This window comes from Cyprinodon variegatus, unplaced genomic scaffold (genome assembly GCF_000732505.1).
Source record: "Cyprinodon variegatus isolate N-32 unplaced genomic scaffold, C_variegatus-1.0 Scaffold720, whole genome shotgun sequence".
Lineage (NCBI taxonomy): Eukaryota > Metazoa > Chordata > Actinopteri > Cyprinodontiformes > Cyprinodontidae > Cyprinodon > Cyprinodon variegatus.
The window spans coordinates 84,488-89,994 of NW_015151173.1; the positions used below are offsets into that span (position 1 = coordinate 84,488).

General features: G+C 37.6%; 1 long non-coding RNA gene across 1 annotated transcript in view; it reads right to left on the reverse strand.

Annotated features, from left to right (window-relative positions):
• Positions 1-32: 32 nt before the first annotated feature.
• The window catches only part of LOC107097751, a 13,969-nt gene continuing 8,494 nt past the window's right edge, over positions 33-5,507 (reverse strand). Inside the window, exon 3 of the long non-coding RNA XR_001481857.1 lies at positions 33-82. This is a non-coding gene — a long non-coding RNA (uncharacterized LOC107097751). The remainder of the gene's footprint in view (positions 83-5,507) is intronic.

A 5,507-nucleotide genomic window follows, 5' to 3' on the forward strand; every position in this document is an offset into this window, starting at 1 on the left:
TTAGTAAAATAAAGACAAACTTTTTGGAGTTCTATTTGTGCAGTTACCCGCTCCCATCTGGCAGATCTTCTCTTGGATTTCCCTAAACATTAAAATGAAGGTAAAACCTTTCATTAACTCAACTAATTAGAATCAAAGCATCTACTTCTTTATTGATCTGAAATGTGGATGTTAAAAGAACATTGTGTGACAAGTTATCTTTATTTAATGGCTGAAATCAATGTTTTCATTTACATATCTTATTTGTGTATCATTAATAATAATCTGATACAGTTTCATAATAATTTAATAAAAGTTTATACATAAGGCTAGGTATTGTTTGACATTCTGCCGTCTTAAAAATACTGACGACAATGAGGAATATCTTTTATTTGCATGAGGAATGACATTGCGCATTTTATTGTGAAGGAGAGGCAGCGATTACAATCACTGTATTGTTTTAAAAACCAATTCATGATAAAATTGAATTAGATTGGGTTGAATTGAATTGATAAATAACAGGTTGTTTCGTCATGCCAAATTGATTTTGGATTTAAAACTAAAATAATCTGCTTTATTATGTTATAGTTCTCCTCATGTGACACTCTGAGTTTTTAGTTTTCAGTATCGGTTGTTTTGTTTTTATCCTTTGGTTTATTTTCCATCAGATTCAAGCAGTTTTAAGTTACTCTCTGCTGCCCCCTTGTGCTTATTTCCTTTCCCCTTGGCTTCCTTTCTGGTTGGTTCCACTCACACCTGCTCCATATTCAGTTCATTAGCCCATCCTTTGTTCTGTTCCCCTTATATACACCACCTATGCAGTCGCTTAGTGCTGGTTCCTTGTTGTTTTTTGTTCCCCACGTGAGTTTCCCTTGGTGTTTTCTTGTCATGTGTTTCTTTGTATTACTGTATTTAGCCTCAGTACCTATTAAATCTACAAGATTCACCTCAGCCTCCAGATCTCTGCATTTGGGTCCCAAAAAACCTCCATTTTGGTTGCTTTGGTAGGGTGCGTAATTTTTGACCCATAGGACGAGGGGAGTAACAGAGAGTTAAGCTCGCCCATGGGTTAAAAAAGAAAAAAAAAAGGCTACACATTTGACAAGCCTTCTACAGGTGGAAGGAGCTAATGAAGGGGAGAGATTTTTTTCTAAAAAAAAGTTTTTTATAATTCCTCTATTTCTATCCATCCAAATAGGATGTAAATATATTAGTATATTGCTATAAAAGTTGTTTCTATTACCTCTGAAAATGTTTAACTACTTAATTTACATATTTTTTAATGGGGTTGTTGCTTATCATTGCATTAAAGGGGAGTTTAGGATGATGTAATATTAGTTATCAAGACTGTGTGAGACTATTAAAAACCAATTAAACCATAAGCTTAGTTTTGAGATAAAGTATTTTTCCATATCTTTCTTTCAACCAAGAGTTCTGAAAGTCATTGATCATTAAATATCAAAAATATAGAAATGCTGTGTTCTAAAAAGTATTCATCAACTATTAGTCAGCCCTGAATATTAATTTCAATATTTGCTTTTATTTTTCCTTAAACATAAAAATGGAGAAGCTAAAGGCTCAATATCTGAAATGCAAAACTGTAAAACCCCTTTCACATCTTGATGATTTAACCAGCGTATGCCAGATGTCCCAGAATCTTCTAAAACGCTGGCATACGCTGAACTTACTATGTATTTTTTTTTCAATTTTGAGCGTATACATATCGTATTCATAAGAAGCCCAGAGTTATGTCCAGTGACAGCCTAACTTAAGCAATACCCACGGCAGCGTAATGCCCATGAAAAGTAATAAGCCAGCGTCAGAACAGAGGACCCAGTATTCAAGGCAGAGAGACAGATATTTCATAAGGTGTTAATTTAAAAACAACGGACTGGCATTGGGCAGCTAGGGCATTTAAGGCAGGAACCTCTGCAGGAAGAGAACAAATGTTAGTGACCGCATTCATATGGCAGAGGATGATTACGAATGCGTGAGTCACTTACCTGAACGAGATTGATTCTAGCCTATCAGCTGTCGAAGAAGATGAGGCGGGTGCCACCCACAGAGTCCCACGCACTGTAGTCCCAAAGGAACAAGTAGGAGATCAGATCCGAAGGAAGCAAGATCATCCTTAGGATGAAGCCTCAGGATTCAGAACCAGGGGATCAGAAGTCCAAAGTTGTTTTGAAGGGAAAACCAGGTCAGTGACAGGATGTAGCTCCATGATCAGATAACAGGCAGAATCCAGCAGGAGTCCAAAGACAGGACAAGCAAACAGATCAGACAGGAGCAGGCAGACTCAGATGAGGTAATCAGAAACCTAACTAACTCAAGAATAATCTGGCACTGATGACTGTTTAGAGAGAAAGTTAAGCCCCGACGCGAAGACCCGTGTCGATGCACGTATCTCTTTAAGGAAAACATGTGAACGATACAGTTCCTGTGTCGTTTGGTTGTGAACGTGCCAAATTGTATTTATAAACAAAAAAATGTATCAACACGTTTGTGGGTTTTGTTGGAGGGAGATAGTTTGTGTTGTTTGCTTTGCATTGGTTTTTGGCTTGTCATCGAAAACTTTGGATCAACCAAGGAAGAGGAAGTTTTCTCCCGTGTGGGATCATTTTGATCTTATAACGGAAAATAAGGTAAAGTATTATTCTGTTCTCATTTCCACCATTGATCACTCTTCTGTCGGGTTATTCCCGTTTACATGAATTAACTTTTATTTCTATTGTAGGTGAAATGTAGGATTTGCGCAGGTACTGTCTTACTGTAACCGGAGCACTTCCACAATGCTGAGGCATTACCGTGGCCGGCATGAGAAGGAAGAACGAGGTAATGCTTCCATGATTAGCCCTGGTGTTTCCACAAAGCAGGTTTTTGATGAGGCTATCATGAATATGATCATTACAGACTGTCAGCCGCTTTGCCTTGTGGAAAACAAGGGGTTCCGAGAACTGGTCCAACTCCTTGAGCCCTCATATGTTCTGCCATGCAGAAAGGTATGTTAAACAAACTAATAAATGGGTGTTATACATGTTAACAAGGTATATGCATGTTAAGTGATTTCATTTATTAATCTACTCCGCTTGTGTTATTAATTTTAGGCTATTAAGACCATGATTATCCAGAGGTATGAGGAGAAAAAGGAGCAAGTTAAAAAAGAAATAAAGAGTTCAGTTACAGTCAGCCTAACAGCTGACATGTGGACATCCATGAACATGGAGGCTTACCTGGCTGTGACCTGTCACTATGTCAATAGTGAGAACCATACACTGTGTACATCAATGTTGGGAGTGGAACACTTCCCTCAGCAGCACACTGCTGAAAATATGGCCCAAGTAAAGAAAAACTTAATGCAGGAATTTAGCAGAGAAAGTGACATGTCTTAACACAGATGCGGCTGCAAACATGGTTGCATGAGTGTCAAAAAGCTCCAAATCAGGCATATGATTTGCACAGCGCATTCTTTAAATTTAACAGTTCAAAAATCATGTGACCAAATTGAGACACTCACTGATATCCGAAATAAAACAAGGCATATTGAAACATACTTTAGAACCAGTACTACAGCCAAAGAGAAGCTGGCACAAGTTCAGCTACAGATGGGAGGACCAGTGAAGAAATGAATGTCAACTAGATCGAACAGCAAATATTTGATGCTGGAATGCATGGCAGAACAGAAGGAGTCGGTGTTAGTATCCCTAGCCTCTTTAAAAAGTGATATAGCTCAGCTCACTACAAATGATTATAAAATCATGGAGGAGACACTCCGTGTGCTTGCTCCATTTAATCAGGCAACAGTGGAGCTGTCTGAGGAAAAAAAGAGTGTCTGGATCAAAGGTAATCCCAATGCTCAAAATGTTGCACCAGTCATTGCAACGCAATGCATTAAATGTAACCATGGAAACAGTAATTAATCTTGTGGAAAACCTGAAAAGAAGATTGCTAGAAACTCTGTGCAACCTGGAGTCATTAAATGTAATGACAATACCAACAGTGCTGGACCCTCGGTTCAAGACGATGGTATTCTTAAGTGCGTCAAAAGTCAATGATGCGGTGGAAATAGTAAAATCAGAGTGTGCAGCAGAAATGAGAAATGCTGTACCGACACAAATGGAAGATGCCCAAGCTGGACTTTCAACTCAACCATCTGCTTCCAGTCCAGGTATGTCATGATTCTTAATTGTGTTCATTTGTATTTTAATGTTCATCCAAAACACTCCATGTGAATACAATGAATTAGTAACACAGATGCATTTTGTTTCCTCAGATGACACCCTGTGGCACCAGCTGGACATGGAAGTCAAGGAGAGCAAGGCCAATTCAAATGTCACAAACGATGCCATTATCGAGGTAAAAAGATAGCTCTCCGAGGAGAACACACCAAGATCACAGGATCCACTACCAATACTGGAAATCGCAAAGACTAAATTACACTACCTTGTAAAAACTTGCAATGACATTTTTATGTACGCCGTCATCATCAGTGCCCTGTGAAAGGGTGTTCTCAAAAGCAGGAGAAATGGTTTGTAAGCGGCGCAATCGCCTTGGCCCAAAGATGTTAACGCAGCTGATGTTTCTAAATAAAAATATGTGAATGAACCTTGTTCAGTCTGTTTACAGTCTTCATTGAAGTTGCCTGCAATTACTTTTTAAATCCAGCAGATGTCGACATTGAGTGATACAGCAACCAGCTTAAGCACAGTGTCGACACAGTTTGGGAAATGTGCCATACACCCAATGGGGCCTTATCTGCCCATCACTAGTGGCAGGTAGATTCATTTATTCATTTATTATTTGATAGCCTTTTCTGATAAAAACATCCCGTTTTTGAGGGGGATTAAGACAGAAAACATAATTGTATCTTCAATAATGCAGACCAAATGCACTGCAGTGTAATTGTCTTATTTAGCCTTTTGGCTCTCATTTCAAGGATTAAAACTGCTTTTTATCATTGTCCTCAAAATTATCAATTTTAAGAATAGGAATATTTTAGAATATTTTAAGAATAAGATTCCTTCATCAGGTTGAAAAATGCAAAGGAAGAAATGACAAATAATTATCCGCTGGGCCGATACAACTATACAATAAAGTCTATTTTTCACAGTCCAATGTTGGCAAGTATAAACTTGCACTCTTCCCAAAAAGCAGCTCCACAGTCATTCAATAATTATATATATTTTTTATTTTAACTGCTGGAACAAATCCTTTTTAAAGCCAATACCTAAAGAATATATATTCATTTGATGGATATAATTACAATCACCAACAACTTCAAAGTGTGTGCAAATGTGATGGGTGCAAAGTGAAAAGCAACATAAAGCTGTACTATTAAAAGGAAAACTCAAATATTAACATTAAGACAACCACTTCAAACGGCAAAATTCTAAAGAATAAATGTAATCTTAAAATATAGCACTTAAAATACTATCACTCAAAAACTAATTAAATGTTTGTGTGTCTTTAAAACAAGCATAGGTTTAATTCTTATTTTTTCATTCTGCAATTTGCGCTCTGACCAGCAG